Raw genomic sequence first — 20,959 nt, forward strand, 5'->3', positions numbered from 1 at the left:
TGACAACACCTTGTTTTTGTGACTGGCTGCCCCTAAACATACAATAGATATGCTTACTTCTGTCTCCGAAGTGCTGAGATTAAAGATATATAGTACCTTATATGCCTAGAAAAATATTTTAAGGTTTTCCTGTATGTGAATTTAAAGTTCTACTAATATATTCCACACATAAAACCTTTGTTTTCTCTTTGGATATTATTGTAAACAACTTCTTAATTGAGTTACACTTTTCATATGAGTCACATAGGTTGTCGGGTTTTAGATCCTTCCTCCATCCATCCCTTCTTCTATCCCTTCACTTCTTTCTTTCTTTCTCCCTTCCTTCCTTCCTTCATTCATCCTTTCCTTCCTTCCTTCTTTTCTTTCTTTCTTCCTTTCACTTTTCCTTCTTCCTTTCCTCTTTGCAGAGGTTGATCTCCCTAGGTGTTTGAGGATGATCTTTGACTTCTGATCCTCATGATTCTATCTCTCAAGTGATGGACTACTCCACACTTTTATTAGGTGCTGGGAATAAAATGCAAAGTCTGGAGCATACCAAAACAGTATTCTACCAACTGAGCTACATCCAAAGAAGCCCAGGGGCTTAAGGGGTTTGTTTCTTTATAATGTAGAACATATTGAAAACCCAGGTGTTTTGTTCATTTCTTTCCATGGCCTAATCCTGTGCTTCAAAGATTTTCTTCACAGTGGAGACCACCTTTCGTCCCACAATCACAGAAGAAATAATTAAGCAAGTTGATATGTTGTAGAGAATGTGACAAAATTATGATTGCTGTAGAAAATAAAAGTAGTAAGTAAAAAGAAATTAGAGCCTGAGAAAGAGTACAAAATAAAATGTCGTGATGGTATTTATTGAGCAGGTGAGATTTGAAGAATGTGTAAGGTATTATAGGAGTAATTATTCCAGGTAGTTAACAAACAGGCTGAAAAGAATGCTTTCAGGTAGGAATGTGTTTATTGTATTAAAGGAGTAACAAAAAGCATTGTGGTTACTGCAAAGTATAAAGTAGTAGACAGTCATGAAATTAAAGGTGCTTAGTGGTACAGACTAGAGACTTTGTTTATTTGGGCTTCTGTGGAGTAGAGAAAAGAACTTAAAGGACAATCTAAGCAGGGATTTTTTTCCAGTATTTATATAATACCACTTACCAAGGCCCTTGTGTTACTTTGGCTCACTCTTCTGGAATGATATCTATATATTCAATTACATTTTATACAAAGAGCACATTTCTTTACTTCATGGGCGTATTTCATCTAATTATGTAGTGCATTTTGCTGTTATATGAACAGGAATTAGAATAATCAAAATAGATTTTTAATAAGCATGTTATAGTTATCTATCACTATATTACAATTTATATTCAAACGCATCTTCAAACATAATTTACGTTTTTGTGTGTAATATTTTCATGGGTCATGGAGTAATATTTTCTATTTTATGTGGTATCAGTGAAAATCATTTTGTGGAACTCAGCTAGTAGATAAACAGCTTAGAAGAGTAAAAACCATTTCTACCTGTGTGCCTAGTGATTTAAATTGGAAAAATACCAGAGTTCAGTCACCTAGAAGCATTGAGTAATGCTCACAAGAGGCATCTCTAGCACGGTTGACTCAGTGTTGGTTATCTATTCCCATGGCATTTCCAGGGCTTAGCATGAATAACACAGATGTATGCCCATATGTCAAGGTCTACTCCTGGAAATAAGTACAGAATACATTCTACCATATTTTATTAGGCAAAACAGTCGTAGAACTTATGCAAATTCTAGAGAGGTACATTAGCTACTTATTTGTTGCCGAAATATATGACAGAAGCAACGTAAAGGAGTATGTAATTAGTTTGGCATAGAGTTTTAACTCACTGTGTCAAGGAAGGCACAGAAAGTACATGGTGGAAGAATGTGTGGATACTTTATCAGTGTCAGGAATGGGTTTTGTCTCATGAAGTAGGCAGGCCTTAAATCCAATAAAAAAGGTGCTTTGTTATTCCAATAACATTTGTGCCTCTATAATACCACTGTATCATGCAAGCCAGTTGCAGGTTTTGTGGGAAAGTGGTGATTTTATTTATCCTCTGGTACTATGGAGAAAAGTACACTAGTTATTATGGATGAAGCTTCTAGTTGGAAAACTGCAAGACTCGTCTGGTTTGATGACATAAGTAAGAGATGTTTTCAGTAATAGGGCCTTATCATCAAGTTGTGGAGAACAACCAAGAGTGTAAGGCATTTTCTTTTTTTTTTATTTTTTTTTATTTATTTTTTTATTTATTTTTATTTTTTTATTAATTTATTCTTGTTACATCTCAATGTTTATCCCATCCCTTGTATCCTCCCATTCTTCCCTCCCTCCCATTTTCCCCTTATTCCCCTCCCCTATGACTGTTCCTGAGGGGGATTTCCTCCCCCTATATATTCTCATAGGGTATCAAGTCTCTTCTTGGCTACTTGCTGTCCTTCCTCTGAGTGCCACCAGGTCTCCCCCTCCAGGAGACATGGTCAAATGTGAGGCACCAGAGTACGTGAGAAAGTCGTATCACACTCTCCACTCAACTGTGGAGAATATTCTGACCATTGGCTAGATCTGGGAAGGGGTTTAAAGTTTACCTCCTGTATTGTCCTTGGCTGGTGCCTTAGTTTGAGCGGGACCCCTGGGCCCAAATCTGCCTATCATATTGTTCTACTTGTAGATTTCTAGGACCCTCTGGATCCTTTTATTTTGCTGTTCTCCCATGCGTCTCTCATTTAGAGTCCCAATAGGATGCCTTCCCCTCTGTCCCAGTTTCCTGGTAAGTGAAGGCTTTCGTGGGACATGCCCCTTGGGCTAGTATGCAGATATAAGTGAGCACACACCGGTAGGATTTGCTGAAGGAGGCAGAGGCAGGAGGATCACGAGTTCGAGGCCAGCCTGGGCTACATCGTAAGGCATTTTCTTAAGTGTTCACTGATGTACAAGAGCCCAGTCCACTGTGCTTGAAGCCATCTCTAAGCCAATGGTTCCGGTCTATGTAAGAAATGTAAATGGGCAATTCGGTTAAAATAATTGGTTTTCATTATTCCATTTTAAAATTTTTATATTATATCATTTTAATTATTATTGTCATTTTATTGATTAACCACAATATAAGATTTTAATCCTACTGATAAGAGAAAAATCTCAAATTTGAATATGTCATGTAAATTATACACTGTAATAAATTATTTTGAAAAATATAATCAATCAAGTATTGTCAATTCTCTTTTTGTTTGAACCCTGAGGAATGTTATCTACCTTCTTGTTCACTTTTGAGTACATCGGCTACATATATAAAACTATGGCAGAGAGGTGAGTAACTTTAAATGGGTTGTTTCTTGGAGTTTACTGTGCTTCTTTAGAAACTTTGTTTCTCAGTAAGGCAATTGCTTCTTGAGCAGTACTGGTTATTCCACACCCACTAATTATCATGCAGCCATTTCGAGTGAAGTGGCAATCAAACCAATGAAAGCACAAGATTAGAGGCATTGCTTTTTCATTTCCAGGGGAGTGATTCATGTGAATATCTATAAAGGACTCTGGTGCACTCTCTAGCAGATGTAGTAAAAACAAAAGGAACAAAGCTCTTAAAGTATGGCTTTGAATTTTAGGATGAATTTTAAGTTAGGTATAATTCAAGTTTTCCAATTTAATTGTAGGGTCAAATGACTTTAAAAGATCAATCTGCTAATAAATAGAATGAAGAATCTGTGGTTTAACAAAAAAAGTATTTTAATTGTAAGCTTCATACACTTTGTTCATTGATAATTACAGTTTGATGATTCTACTGAAATTATTAAAATATAAATATATGATGATACTTGAGGAAAAGTCTCATCTAAGGAATGGAATACTATATAACAGATTATGGGGCATTAGTAAATAGTTGCATGCCTCAAAGCTTTGGTGAATCATATGAGCAAAGGTCAATAACATCTGGAGAGCAAAATTCATAGGCCTTTCAAGTATTGCTCCCTGGTGTGTGCTACCTTATATAGAAAAATTACATTCATTAGTTGGAAGTATAAACGTAAAATATTTAAATTAGCATTTTCATCATGTTAATGAGATTAAATTGTAAATCAATAAAATTAATTCAATCAATAATTTTAAATATTATCAGGGCTATTGAGTAGGCAAATGTGCCAAATACCATTCTGGACCTTCCTTGTGAACTAAACTTCATTGCCAGTAGAATAAAACAAATGCTGTGAATCTCATAAATAATCAAGTATTTATATATATGTACTTTGATACCCTTATGGATTGGAAATAATTCTGTTTCATTATAATGTCTGTATTAAAATCAAAATGCAATTCCCTCTTGCTCTTCCTGGTAACAATATGAGACCACAATATATCCAAATAATCACCCAGGGAAATAATAGATGAGGAAAAGGAGAGGAGAGGAGAGGAGAGGGAGAGGAAGGGAGAGGAGAGAGGAGAGAGAGGAGAGGAGAGGAGAGGAGAGAGAGAGAGAGAGAGAGAGAGAGAGAGAGAGAGAGAGAGAGAGAGAGAGAGAGAGAAATGTCCTAAGTTCAGTTAATGAAATAATTAGAGTGTCCAGCCTTCTGTTCCCTGCTCATTCGATGCCAGGACTTTTCTCTATGGGTTAAACAAATCTTAATTATAGATCTCCAAATATTATTCATAGATACCATTGTAAATATCTCAGCCTATTGCTAAAATGTACACAAGTGAATGTGAAATATATGATGATAAGTACACTATAAATTATACAATTCATAGCTATACCTATATTCAGGGTCTGGATTTGCATTTGAACTCCTACATTTTAATTTCTGTACACTAGAGCATACTACACTTTCAATTATGTGGTATTGGACATTTTAGACTCATGTGCCTCAGTTGTTTCATGTGCATCCTTATATGCATAATGAAATAAGTTGAACACGCCTAATTTGAATCCCCAAATGTTCTGGAATGCACTGAAAAATGTTTTTTCAGTACTGGCATGGTGCCACAATTTGAAAATTGCAAATATTTTGTTTATATGTTCCTTAAGCTTTTTAGCAGATCTTTTACATATGTGGGTGCCCTTGTATTGGGAGCATAGATGTTCAGAACTGTGAGAATAATTTCTAAACTTTATACTCATTTTTCCTGTATTGTTGGTATCTCTTTCCTCTCTTCATATTCTTCAACTATTCAGCGAGATATTTGTAAAGTTTCAAGTAGATTATGCTACAAAAGGATTTTCTATTATTTGTTTCAATTACCAAATATATGTATACATATATATGTATATGTATATATATATATATATGTGTATGTGTGTGTGTGTGTGTGCTACATGAAAGGAAAACATGACAAACATTTACAGACATTTGCTGTTTTATTAAAACCAGCATCAATAATGACTTGGTAGTTTTTTTGCCTAGGTTATCAACAGCTATCTACTCTGTAAATAAATAATAAAAGGTTTCTTGTGTTTGGAGACTGTTAACTTACATAAGAGTTTGGTGACTTCAAGTTAATGAGCTAAGAATAAATTTGTTTTAATCATTTTCCCTGTAATATGGCTTGAACTGCCTGCTTAGTGTTTTCTAAGGCTCAATTTCTCAATATATGAAATGATTATAATAGTAAGTACTTGCTAATGCACTGTGTAAAAAATACTTAGAAGTGATATTCTAATAATACCATAACAACCATAACCAACACTACCACTTTCCTTGTCATACAATTTATACGGTTAGTGACTATAGAAATGTAATTTTATAATAAAGTCAAGGTTACATTGTGCTTTCTTAACATGTGTCTGTTAAAATACTTTTTTCTTTTGTTTATAAACTTAGCCTTGGTAATTACACATGTAGCCCCAGCTGGTTCAGACCTGGAGCTTTTAAGGTCCTACGTTCCACCTCTAACACTGCAATGTTAAAATAAATATGTTAATCATGATTAGATTTATTTTCTTTTTCATTTTTTTAGGTTTTGTTTTTCTTTCTGATTGGCTTCTATTCATATATACTCCATATACTGATACTTAAAATAATTTTAGGCAAATTAATTGAAATGGACATTTTATTTCAAACAGATACTTTATAAGATCACATCAAGCATTTGAGTCCATAACTTGTAGTGGCTGTAACATGTTTTTGTTTTTATCCCATGTGTGGGATATGTAATGGATGTAAACATATTTTTGTTTTGATTCCACGTATGGGATAGGGAACAGATTTGTGAGAGAACAGGTAATGTTTGTCCACTAAAAGATAAACCACCTCAGGTGAGGGCTTGGTTTTTGCCAGCTGAAACACATCTTAGTATAGATGCTGAGAAGAAATTATATTTATGAGCCCAAAACAGGAGATGGGGATTTTTGGTTCTTGGAATTGTTTGGCCATTCATTGCTCCGCTTTGAGATGCTCCTAAAGAGACTGCTCCAGGTTCCAGCTGCTATTCAACATTCCAGCAGGAACATTGGTTGAATTGTTTTGCTGGTTTGCTGACATCCTGTTGACTAAGGCCTACTTCTCCTGTCCCCATTAACCTCTTTTCTCTCCTACATTGGCAAGGTGAGTTGGAAGAGAGGTATAAGCATTAAAGAACCACAAATAAAATAGGTTTGGAAAGGGTTGAAGGCTACAATAATTCTACTTTTTTAAAGAAAAATTGAGACCAGACCCTTTAAAAGCTATTTGTGAGTTGAAAAACACGAAAAAAATATTGTAGCACACACCAAATATTCAAATTCAATACATGTATTTCCAGTTTTGAAATAATTCTTAATCTCATATTTATTGACACGAATTAGACTATTAAGATATCTAATGATATAAGATACAATATTTAATCTTTATTGATAGTGCAATTTCATTAGCCTCATCTTTTAAAAATTTCATAATTTGCTACCTTTCTGGGAGATGCTGTCATCTGTTTAGATATCTTGTGTGAATATGTGGTAGAAAAAAAACTATTCAGGTTAAAAAATCTTTTTCTTGTCCTGCTTTATATAAATATATATTGCTGTGCTAGATAACACTGGAAAATAGGGCACCATTTGAATCATTATAGTATTTTACTGTAGGTTATTCCAAGTAAAAACCTAATCGTTTGCATTTGAGCCAATTTAAGGGTCTTATTTTGCATTTCCTAATTGGCTTTCAGTTCAGGGAAACAATCTTAAGTGTTATTTAGGGATTGCTGTTTGATGTGTATATATTCCTGGAATAAAATATTTATGCATGTATCTGCATAAAAATGTGAAACATTAGAAATTAACACTGATCATCAAGTATTGTGTTTTCACAACATGTGAAATGATTTCCTGTGTTATAAGTCACTGTTAAGAGGTAGTCACAGTTTTAATGAAACTCATCAAAGTGACTTGATAGATTCTCTAGTTCTTTTAACTACTCCCTATGATCAGTTTCTTTCTTTCTTTCTTTTTTCTTTTTGTTTTTTGTTTTTTGTTTTTCAAGACAAGGTTTCTCTGTGTAGCCTTGACAGTCATGGATTTGTTTTTTAGACCACACTGGCCTCAAACTCACAGTGATCTGCCTGCCTTTGCCTCCCAAGTGTTGGGATTAAAGGCTTGCACCACCACACCTGGCGGTCAGTTTCTTTCTAATCTCCTGTTGTGTAGTAGTTTCCTCTAAAACTGAAATATTACTCCTGCTGGGAAGCCCCTAAATTAAGACAAATAGTGAGTAACTCAAAATATCTTCAGGAAGTCTCTGAAACTGTCCAGATTCATTGGGCTCCTCCTTTCGAAGAGTAAACAAAGAAGGCAGAGATTCTCTTTCAGAGGGGCTGCAGGAAAAGGACGCTTTTTAGCAGAGACCAGCTAAGCAGTATGAAAAGAAACAGAGACAAACTGCATAGCTTGGGAGAGGTTTAGACCAACTGATTCACTTGGAAAGGGCACTCTCTAACCTATTGACTTGTCTTTTCTTGGGGGGAGAAGCAGAAAAGGGCTGAGCAGAAAACAAGCTTCATATAAGATTTATTGGCCCAGAGTGTGGGGGTGGGCCTTTCCAGGATGGCCTAGAATTGGTGGGATTTTGAGCTCAGGGATTGGTTGGATTTTGTGACATCATCTTGGAGTAAGCGTATGGATTGGTAGGATTCGGTGATTTGGGCCTTTTTTTTTTTTTCTCTGAACAGCAGAGCTTGGTCCTTCAATTTGAGCAGCTGGAAAGGTCATTATGGATGTTAGAATACTCTATGGTGTGGAGACTGGCCACTAGCACACCTGAAGGGCCTGGGGTCCATAAGTTATAGTCTGCTGCTTGACTGCTGAAGCTCAGGCTGCTTACAATCTGTACTTTGGTGTGTTGTGGGCTCCTTATCTAGGATGAGTAGACATGAGTATTTCATAACGTCAGGAAAAATCTGTCATATAACATCTTCATAAAACGTATAATTACTAGAACACCAATTCTGTTAATTTTGCATTTATATATCTTTTTATGTATTTGTATTCTACAAGTCATCTATCTCCACCTGTTCATATAGATAATAAGGTACATATTTTAGGAAAATGTGAGAAAATTTGCAGCCACTCACATAAAACATTGACCAGTAGTAAGGTCATACAGACAATTCTGCTCAGAAGCATAAAATAAAGCTTTAGGTACTATAATGTACATACACTCTATGATGTAGGGCTATATTCTGAATCCCAACAGACAGAAGAAACAATACTTCAATTTCAGTATAGATATGCAAGAAAGAAAATGGATGGTTACAAGACACCACTATTTTGCATGGTTTCTAAAAGCAGCCTGACCAATACAATGATTTTATTGAGTAATTATGACCTTTAGAAAGATGCTTAGCTTTTGTTTCTGTCTCTTCATTTTGAATGTGAGGGTAATAGCATTACCTATTTTGTAGAACTATTGGCAATATTAACACCACTTAAGCCTTGTACGCTATTTTCTGTCATGACTATAAAGTGGAAATATACGAACAATTTTATATACGAATATATATGAAGGTGGAATCAACCCAATCAGAACTTGTAAAAATAGACAGCTAGTTTTAGAGTTTTTGTAAGTATGTTTTGTCAACTTTCTTTAAACATGATGGAAGACCATTTGGGGTCATTAGAATTTGTAGAATATTTTATGAGGAGAGTGTCTATTAGAAGCACAGCACAGTTGTTCTGTCAGGAGAATCTATTAATCAGAGTCTTGAATGTTCATTACCATAATTTTATAAATGTACATGCTTCAGCAGTTGTACTGTATAAGTAAATGGATATAAGTCTTAAAATGCTAAAACTAGATGGAATTTAAAAATGATCCCTCTCATTTTGCTGTTGAAAAAAAATACATAGAATCTGTATTGATTTATTTAAAGCCATACTAGTTATTGCTTGGGATAATGAAATAACCCAAAGTATGCATAAATCCTAGAATTTTCAAATAAAATATAGTGTCTCAGTAAGTGTTGAGGATGTTATACATAAGGTAGCAATATTTTCTTCTGTCTGACATAAAAACCCTAGAAAATATACAGATAACTTTTCTTCCTTTAATTTCTAACACAAGACCAAACTGCAAACTGTCTCATCTAAAAACAATCTAAAATATTAAGAATAACTTCCATAATGTTAAAAGCAAATTAACTACTTACTATATATGCTGACAATATGCTTTCTGGGAAAATCCTCTTGAAATTCACAGATATTTAACAGCAATTCAGGACATCATCCAGAGATATAATTAATGAAATGGAATGACCACTGACTAAAGAATGTGTCTTTGATAGTTTCAATACAGAGTGATGGCTTTTAAGTATTGATAGCAAAACTATGATGTAGAAGGCTCTTGTTCTACTTTTTAAGAAGTCAAACAGAACCACATCTCATAAGGCCATTAAAAGTGCAAGAACTTGATCATTAAGATTCCAGTTTATGCAATATGTACACTTCTTGGACGGCTATTAGTCTTAAAACTTAGAGTAGACATTTTGTATGTCAAGGATCTTTTGTTGGTTTCATAAGAAAGTTACTGAAACACCCATGGCTGTCAGCATATAAAATGGCAATAAAATAAATAACAGAAGGAAAAAGGTAGCAGAAAGCAAGGCTGAGGAAAACAGACAGATATGGAAAACATAAAGAAGAAGAAATTTCATCACAGTGGTGCCAGAAGCAAAAGAGGAAAGACTCTTCTAAGTACAAGTAAAAACTCCTGAAGAACAACTATGCAAGGAGGGACATGCTCACAAGGGAAGTGTTTCAATGATAGCTATCCATCCAGGATGAAAAGAAAGGGATGCTTATTATTCTCCTCCAAGGCATTCACTCATTCATTCTCTTTCTTTTCTCATCTCCCCCTCTTCCTTTGTGTGTGTTTCTTCTGTTCACATGTGTGTTAAAAATAATCAAAATGAAAGCATAATGGATAACATTTAAAATAAAAACTGAAGAGAGGGTGCACAATGAGAAAAATCAGAAATAGCCTATGCACAGACCATGTTCCCATGATTGAACCTGAAGAACTACATTTACTCTCATTCCAGGGGTATAGCGTGTTCCAGGGAAATATCATAGAGGTATGAGAATAAGGGTTAGGGGGATGTTATTAGAGTTAGAATGTAAATTATCCAATTTAAATGAAATTTTAGTTGACATTACATAACCACAGACTTAGAGTTAAGCATCTTTGTTTGATGCTTATCTCTGTCAAGTAAGTAATTGTAATATTTATTCTAACTCTGCAAACTCCAATAAATAAATATTTACTAAATGCATACATATATAAATGGAAATAATAAAGCAACAGTGTTTAATGATTTACTGATTAGCCTGGAGTACATGCCTGTAACCCCAGCATTGCAAAACAAAGGTAGGAAGGTTGTTGAAAATTTGACTGCTTAATGAACAGCAAGCCAGAAGGGCTGCATAGCAAAACCCATCTCAATCAACAAAACAAACAACTAAACTAATGTTTGAAAGACTGAACTCAAACTGAACTTTCTGGATTAAAAACTTCTCTGTATTGATGGATAGGTCATTTACCCTCTTTAATTTCTTTATAAAGTCATGTTAGTGATATTTGTCATATTCAAATGGTTGCTATGACAAGTGAGTTAATAAATAAAAGGTATAACAGAACCAATTATGCAGTAAGAAAAATCTTTACTATTTTAAATGCAGTAATGTTCTTTAATACATCTGCAGTATGCATATATCATGCTAAACTTGTTGATAAAACTAAATGGAAATTAAAATTAATGATTTTTATAGAAGTCTTATTTTCTGTTCTTCATCATTTTTCATTCTCCTGTCTATCTATTTCAAGGAATTTTTCCAATTTCTTGTGTGTTCGAGCTTGTTGCAAAAATATGTATTATTAATATTTACATTAATGCATCATTTAACTTTTGATTCACTAAGTGAATATTATTAATCAAATAGTTATTCATCTCTCACCATTTAAAAACTGTTAAAAACATGAGGAAACATAAGTTAACATTTCTGGCACAGAAATATATATTCAGCATAAAGAAGCAGTTATTTAACTTATCTAAACTGAAATACTGATCCAATGTGTAAAGTTATTTCATCTGCACTAATTTGCAAGCAAAGGGAAGCATGGGTACTCTATGCCTCATAACTAATACCTTTTTGCTGTGTTCTCACATAGCAGAATAGGTAAACAGGTAAACTAACTGCTAGGTACTACGAAGACACTAATTGCATTGAAAAGAGTTCCACACTCATGACTTAATCACCTCACATCTTAGTCCTATCCTTTTGGGATTCTATTTCAACATATGAATTTGGGGAAGAAGAATAGTTTTCAGAACAAAGTCCTAATACATCAAATTACTCAATTCAGCAGTGAAATCTGTTTTACAGATAACCTGGTTTATTCCATGGTAGATTAGCCTCTCAGAATAAGTCTCTTCTCTATATAGGCACAACATCTTTGTAATCCCTCAGTAAATACTTTGCAAATTTTAAGAGCATATTAATTTTCATGATACAAAATTAATGAAAAATTTTCTTAGGTGCAATGGAAAACCCAATGAGGCTAACATTTGTTCATGATTAGTCCCTTGAGAACTTGATACAATGTATTTTCATCATATTCATCTCTCCCCTAACTCTCCTCAGATTGACTTCCACTCCTTTGACATGAAACTTTGTTTTTTCCTTACTTCTCTGCCTCTCTCCATTTTTAAGCCCATATTTTTATTGCCCAAATACTCTTGAGTATGGGTACTATGTTAGAGAATGGTTGGTCTACCAGAGGGTTTAAACTCAAAGACAATTTTCTCCTAGTGGCTATCAAATTCTAGCAGCTACTCACTAGGGCCTAGAAATGGGAGTTCCTTCCTGACTCTCCCTCCATAATTACCCATAATTTTGCTATTCCAGGATAAGTGGCTACCTATTTGTTGTACATGGTTCTATTGAAAACCATACAATCATTTATTGACTACATAGTATTCAGTGTTTTAGCCAACATTTTGATTACCTTATATGCTAAATGTTAAACATTTATGGTTCACAGCATTTTTGTGATATAAGTATTATTGTTATACTATTTTAAAAAGGAGGAAATTAGTGTGGTAACATAATGTGATACTTGTTCTAGATTATGGTGCCAGTATGAAAAGAGCCAGAATTTAAAAACAGGTATTTAGTCTCTGGAGCCCGATGTTTAACCACTCAGAGTAATGCCTTTTAGTATTATGCATACAATTTTGTAAATTTCCTAATTCATTATATATATATATATATATATATATATATATATATATATATATACATATATATATATATATGAAACCATTTAATAATGTGACATTTTCCATTGAAGATCTACAAATTCATTAGCTGAATTTACAAGAATCATACCTATTTCTATTTTTGCTGAATTTTATTCTAATTTTTTAAAGATGGAAATAACCTACAAAGCAAAACAAGTACATGTTAAAAGTATAACAATGTTGGAAATATCCAATGATTTCTAGAGAACAGGGATATACTTTTAATTTCATATATTCTCAGCCAATTTAAAAGATTTTGTGATATTAAATACTATGTATGATACACAACATTTTAATAGATGATATAGCATGGGTATGTCAATAGATGAATGCTAATTATAAGAAATAATCAGTCCTGTTTACTTATAGTATCAGATATAAAAACATAAATTTATAAGGTTTTCAAAGTATTGAAGATTTTTATAATGATCATCTAGCTTTAATTAAAAATAATATTTGTAAATATTCATAGCGTATAATGTAATGAGTTGAAACATATATATTACAGAAAAATTTAATTGACCTATCCATAATTACATCAACTTTTCATTTTTGTGGAGTATTGGGAATCTATCCTTTTAGCTGTTTATAATATAGAGCATCATTAAGAACTATAGCCACAGTGATGTTTTGGTGATTTTCAAATAATCCTAGGGCCAGGTGTTATCTACACCATTTTATGAGACAGATAGTCTCCAGAATGTTTGTAGACATTTTCTTTCACTCTAAGTCCTTGTTGTTACCTTCAGGGGTTCCCAAGTAGCATTTAATTGAAAGCCAACTGAGTTAGATATATACTTGCAGGTTTTGTTGCCAGAAATATCCTTTTACTTATCAGTGGGGAAGGTTTTTACTTCTACCACTGGATTTAAAGGTATCCCTGGATTCCATTACTCAATTCATTGATAAAAGCTTAAAGCTACGGAAGTAGAGCTCTGAGGTCTGTTTGATCAAAGAGGCACAGTGAAATAATAGTTCCCAAGTTGACTGAAATTCTTTCAGTTGTTAAAGTTTATATAGAAGCTTGACACTTAGATATGTTCTGTATGTGACATTTTTAGGCAAAAGTTTATTTAGATGATTCTAGTTCTGAAATGATTTTTGGTCATTAACTGTGAGGAAAATTAACACTGATTATTTACAATAAACAAAATTTTACCATGCTTGACTTCGGATGTAACTGTACCTTTTTCCCTCCTCACAATTGCTGTGACCCCATCCATGTGAAAGGCAGAGCCATAAATGAAAGATATTAAACAATCAATGAGTTATTTAGGGGTTGCACAAACACTCACCAATGGAATGCTTATGGAAATGATAGAGGTGATAGCAAAAGTGCTCCAAAAACCTTGGCTTTCCTAAATATAATATATTCTGGCTAATTTTCTATCAATGTGACAAGAGCTAAAGTCATCTTAAGGGAGAAGACCTCATTTATGAAAATTTCTCCATAAGATTGGGCTGTAAGCTACCTTATAGGGCATTTTCTTAATTAGTGATCAGTGTTCAGGGTCCAGCCCATTTTGGTTGGTGCCATCCCTGGGCTGGTGCTTCTGTGTTCTGTAAGAAAGCAGGCTATGCAATCCATAAGGACCAAGCCAGTAAGCAGCAGCCCTTCATGGCCTGTGCTTCAGCTCGTGCTTCCAAGATTCCTTTGGGTTTGGATTTCTACCTTGGCTTACCTCAGTGGGCTGTGACTGACATGCCAAATAAATTCTTTCCTGGCTAAGTTGCTTTTGCTCATGGGGTTTCATCACAATACTATAGACCCCAATTAAGACAGGAAGTCTGAGCCTAAAGCTCTTCCTCAAGAGATAAACCAAGATTATTGTGCTATTGCTGAAAGTATACCCTTTCAACATTATTGCAGAGCAATTAGGACTCAGATTATTTCCTTCCACTTACCATATTGCTAAGTTGTAGAAGTTCTAATTTCTGGTCTGTGTATATATAACACACATTGATGCTGGAGTTGTCTGACATTTTATATATATATATATATATATATATATATATATATATATATATATATATATATATATATATATATTTGGGTTACTGGACAGGATTATTCCAACTCCCTGAAGGGGTCTACCCTCTCACGACAGGTAGCTATACCAAAATTCTTGGAAAACCTTGCTTCTTGCTTTCTTTTCACTCATGCTCCTTTAAAATTAAGGTCTGGAAAGCATATATACTAAAAATAGGGAGGCAGTCTATAGTAACATAATGGTATAATACAGTTCAAAAACTTTATTACTTCATTTCCTCTAAAGTAGTGGTTCTCAACCTTCCTAATTCTGTGACTTTTTAATATAGTTCTTCATCTTATGGTGACCCGCCCCCTCAAAATAAAATTATTTTATGGCTACCATTATGAAATGTAAATATGTTACACATAGGCATCTGAGATGCAACCCCCAAAGAAGTTGTGACCAGGAGGTTGAGAGCTGCTGCTCTAAAGCCTTAAGAAATGTGATTTTTATAATCTTACTGCTGTTGATAAAGAAAATCACTATTTAGCAGTAAATTCATCAGAAATTCTGTTAAATACCTTGAAATTTGTACAAACAGTAGCCTTAGGGTGCTGTAAAATATCAACCCCATTTTATGGATAATAAAATGGTAGTTTAAATGATGTGGGTCTATACATAGCTAAAAAGAAGAGCTTGAATTCTAGCTGTAGTTCATCTGCATTGATTCACAAAGTGGAGCTGTGAATCTATATGACACAGTGCCCCTCTGTTATAGATTAAAAGTCTGATGATACAAAAAGTTTAAATGACTTTCCAAACTCAAAAAGCTCTTTGTAATTCCTTCTCTATGAAATAACATTTTCAACTGTCCCCACAACTGCTATCAGCTCACTTGGCAACGTAAAAGCTCAACAGGTGATATATATATATATATATATATATATATATATATATATATATATATATATATAATTTTAACAATAATAAACAACAATAAAAGCCTCACCTTCTCCAAGAGACCCCCAAATATCCACACACTAAAAGAAAACAGATTTCTAATCCTTTCTCTTAGCTTAATGGCACATGGATGGATGAGAAGACTATGGAAATGGACTTCTGTACTTCTCAATTCATTTTTTATTTATTTATTTATTTATTAATTTATTCTTGTTACATGTCAATGTTTATCCCATCCCTTGTATCCTCCTATTCTTCCATCCCCACGCCATTTTCCCATTATTCCCCTCCCCCATGACTGTTCCTGAGGGGGATTACCTCCCCCTGTATATGCTCATAGGGTATCAAGTCTCTTCTTGGAAATCTGCTGTCCTTCCAATGACAAGCTTACAGAGGAAGAAATTAAGAAAACCACACCCTTCACATTAGCCACAAGCAATATAAAATATCTAGGAGTTACTCTAACTAAGCAAGTGAAGGACTTGTTTGAAAAAAATTTCAAAACTCTGAAGAAAGAAATTGAAGATGACCTGAGAAGATGGAATGATCTTCCTTGTTCATGGATCGGGAGAATTAACATAGTAAAAATGGCCATCCTACCAAAAGCAATCTACAGATTCAATGCAGTCCCTATCAAAATACCTACACAATTTTTTAAAGACATTGAAAGTTCAATTCTGAACTTCATATGGAAAAACAAAAAACCCAGAATAGCTAAAACAATCTTGTACAATAAAAGGTGCTCCGGAGGAATCTCCATACCTGATGTCAAACTGTACTATAAAGCAATAGTAATTAAAACAGCATGGTACTGGCAAAGCAACAGCCTGGTTGATCAGTGGAATCGAATCGAAGACCTAGACATGAATCCACACATATATGGTCCCCTGATTTTTGACTAAGAAGCCAAATCCATTCAATGGAAAAAGGATAGCATCTTCAACAAATGGTGCTGGTCTGGAGGTCTATGTGTAAAAAAATGAAACTGGATCCATATTTGTCACCTTGCACAAAACTCAAATCCAAGTGGATTAAAGACCTCAACATAAAACCAGAGACACTAAATCACTTAGAGGAAAAAGTGGGGAAGAGCCTCGAACATATTGGAACAGGAGACAGCTTCCTGAACAGAACACCAACGGCCCAGGCCTTACTGTCAACCATTAATAAATGGGACCTCATGAGGCTGAGAAGCTTCTGTAAGGCAGGAGACACTGTCAAGAGAACAAAGCGACAGCCTACAGACTGGGAAAAGAGCTTCACCAACCCTACATCTGACAAAGGTCTAATATCCAAAATATATAAAGAACTCAAGAAATTAAACACCACAAAACCAAATAACCCAATTGAGAAATGGGGCTTGGAATTAAACAGAGAATTCTAAACAGAGGAATATCAAATGGCTGAGAAACACTTAAAGAAATGCTCAACCTCATTAGTCATCAGGGAAATGCAAATCAAAACAACTCTGAGATTCCATCTTACACCCATCAGAATGGCGAAGATCAAAAAATTCAAGTGACACCACATGCTGGCGAGGATCTGGGGAGAGAGGAACACTCCTTCATTGCTGGTGGGAATGCAAACTAGTACAGCCACTTTGGAAATCTATCTGGTGCTATCTCAGAAAAATGGGAATAGGGCTTCCTCAAGACCCAGCTATTCCACTCCTTGGAATATACCCAGAAGATGCTCCAGCACACAACAAGAAAATTTGCTCAACCATGTTCATAGCAGCCTTATTCATAATAGCCAGAACATGGAAACAGCCTAAGTATCCCTCAGTAGAAGAATGGATACAGTAACTGTGGTACATTTACACTATGGAATACTACTCAGCTATTAAAAAACAAGAAATTCAATTCATTTTTTGAAACTCCCCTTTACACGTGGTGCACTGTCCAGAGCTATTCTCAGTGTCTCCTATGAAACAAATATTTGAAAAAAAATCTTAATAATAGTAAGGGACCAGTTGGACAGATTCCTCTAAGTATGTGCTCTTGGGAGCAATATGGAAATAAAAGTGGGATCATACTCATTACATTTATAGACTATGTAAACCTTTCCCTTGCTGCTAATAATAATATTTAAGAGGATATACTCTCTAATAACAGTGAGGCTAAAAATCACAGGCTGCCAAATGTACTACTAGTCAAAATGACTCTTATCCTCACAAGCTCTTGAAAAGGAGCTGAGAATCATTTATGCATTAAGTTTTAAACTATAGAATAACACATTGGGCTGCACTTACTGAACCTAGAGATCATTTTTTTCGGCATTCCTGTTAACTTTGCAATATGTTCTTTTCAAAATCAATGACTTTTAATTATATAGCTATCCTGGGCATCTAACAGATGTTTTATCATATGAATACACTTGGCACTGAAACACTAGTAGAGTAATAGATTCAGGATACAATGAAATACAAGAGAAAGAACTCAGCAACAACTCTTGGGAATATGCAGTGAGAAAAAAAGCAATAAAACATGTCTGTGACAGGGTATTCTGGTTCCAGAGATACAGGGATTTCTGGTTTGGAGGATGTGTTATTCATCTTCAGAACCTGGAGAATGTGCATAAAAGCAAGTAACCCTCCCCAACACTGTTGCCTTACTAATACAGTTACTTTTAAGTACTGGTTGAATTGATGTGAAGTTGCATGATCTATGAATTAGTTCACAAGTTTTGATAGCTGTCAGAAAGAGTTAAAAACTATATTAATTTTTCAAAGCCCAAATCCTTTCTGTACACAAATACATTTATACCTTTATTTTCTTAATCAGATATTTGAAGAGTCTGATACACACTGATTTTGCAAACAACAAATTGTGAGCACAATTTCTCCGACATGGTTGTCTATTAAAATTGCTTAACTCTGTCTCACACACACACACTTTCTAATTTTATTGTCATACAATGCAGTTTATTCATTTGCATGTTCAAAACTCTCTATGTGCTTTTAATATCAGTTTTGAGCACTACTGAGCTGGGGCCTGGCTACTTAGTGTGTTGTACCAAGACTACCACCAGTGGCAACATCAGTATGTGGGAACTTGTCACAACTTAGAATTTAAGCCCTTCTAACGTTATTGATTCTTACTCCATTTTTACCAGAGTAAAACATTAGCTGTTTTTGATATTCTGTCCTAAGAAGTCTGGCAGAACTGGATTTATGGTCGTTTATAGTTAGAAAGCATGGAGGGATACCATCTGAGCTACTAGGCTTTTCCTCTGTGAAATGGACTAACCAAAAATGATATCAGCTTAGGAGGGTTGCAGCAAAGATGGTTGAGATACCAAAACCTGAAAATATCCATTCCTGAAATTTATGGTTAAATTCCTGAAAGCAAAAATGATCAGGAATCATACGTCCCTGTCTGGAGACAATTTCTATAAAATAAGACTACGTTGAGTCAGTACCTGGTTCTTCGTGAATTAGTGAAGGGTCTTCAGTGTGAATCCTTGATGATTTGTATTCATTCTATTGAGGTGTCGTCTGCCGGATGGATAAAGCATAGGAAAGCATTCCTTAGTCACATGTCCTTGAAAATTATGTGGGTCTCTTCCATGGCTTTACAGTTGATCCACAGCATCACATTGTCTGACTTTTACCTTTAAACTCCAATATTAGATCTTAAGTTATGATTATTTTTCCTTAACCAAAACTAATTGTTTTTACAGAAACTCATGTATAGGGTTACATTTATTTTTCTCTTCATGACACTGAATTCATAATCACTTATTTTCTTTTATTCTTTAACTTTAGCCTCACAAAGTATTTCCCAGTATTTATCATCTGGTGCTTTAAGTGATATGTAACATTTCCTATTTTTTTTTCCCAAGGAAAGTTTTTATCTGGTTTGAATGCCATGACAATTCTTTCACTGTACTAGAATTGTTTATATGTTTGAGAGAAGTAGAAATGCCTCATGTAATACCAAAGAAGAAATACCCAAACTAATCTTTCTAAGCAGGATTACAATGAGTAATGACTGCAGTTAATTAAGTTAGGCAACCTTGATTTCCATTCACTTAGCAGCACTGCTAATTATACACTGATGCTGCAAAGTTCCTTTAGTTCTTCTGTAATTTGGATGCAGTACTCTTTGTAGACAAGGAGTTGTGGTAGGTAATGAACTTTTCATCACCAATACCTCCTGTTTGTCCTCTCCAATGAAGTTCCTGCATATGGAAATGGAGAATACACACAGAAGCAAGGGGTGGGAAAAATACGGGTCACTTTTTTGTGCTTTGTTTTTGGTTTTTAGAGATAGGGTTTCTCTGGGCAGTCTTGGCTGTCTGAGACTTACTTTGTAAACCAGCCCGGTCTCAAACTCAACGAGAACAGCCTGCCTCTGCCTCCCTGAGTGCTGCGATTACAGGCATAAGCAACTCCATCTGGCTTCATCAGTCACATTTAAACACACTTCAACACATCACATGCTTATAGTAGATGGATATTTTATATTAAGGAAAATAATACAATTTTAGTTATTGTTTACAGCCTTATATAATTGTGACTTGTGTAAAATTTAAGTGAAGGACTTAACTTTTGAAAATATCTCTGGGAATGACAATAAAATGGTATATTGTATGCTTTTGATTCCATTAACTAACACATATGGAGCACTTATTATTTCCCAGGCTCTATGTCAGGCACTGGGTCTAAGAGGAAATAAATGCCAACTCTAACTCTAAGATTCTTTATATGAACTTCAATCACTTTAGCAAGTCTTTTTAGAGAAAACATGCAGAATGACAGCTCTATCTAGTATATAGTTAATGAAGCACTTGAAAAACATAGTTTATATGCTTTGATCAGATGAGGATTGACATACTTAAGAGTTTTATTTTTAATCTGAAAATCCACTCTAGTCTTCTTATGCTCTGGGTAAACCATCATTACAAAAGGCTGGAAGAAGTCTGTGTTTTCAAGGAGCATGATTTGGATTCAAGGTTTAACTTCAAGTACAATTTTGAGTAAGTTACATGAATTATTCCTTTTATTAAAAAACCTAGTTTTGCAGGGATGGATTTTAGCTTCAATCTTAAATAATTTTCATTTGCTTTAAGAAATACCCCCTGTGCTGTGGCTGGTGCTGCATTTCAGTTTGTTTCAGGTTTTAGAATAGCGTTTACAATGGTGTATGCAGAGAAAGATTTGAATGTCAAGCAATCTTTTTCTCTTTAAACACTCTCATAGGATGCTGAGATGCAGTTTCAGTAGTACTGGGCATTTTCTGAGTTTGCTTTCC

The 20,959-nt window shown here is 34.5% G+C and overlaps 1 protein-coding gene across 9 annotated transcripts in view; it reads left to right on the forward strand.

Annotated features, from left to right (window-relative positions):
• The window catches only part of Dmd (dystrophin), a 2,465,896-nt gene that overhangs the window by 492,932 nt on the left and 1,952,005 nt on the right, over nucleotides 1-20,959 (forward strand). The window lies entirely within an intron of this gene.

Source organism: Acomys russatus, chromosome X, assembly GCF_903995435.1.
Source record: "Acomys russatus chromosome X, mAcoRus1.1, whole genome shotgun sequence".
NCBI lineage: Eukaryota > Metazoa > Chordata > Mammalia > Rodentia > Muridae > Acomys > Acomys russatus.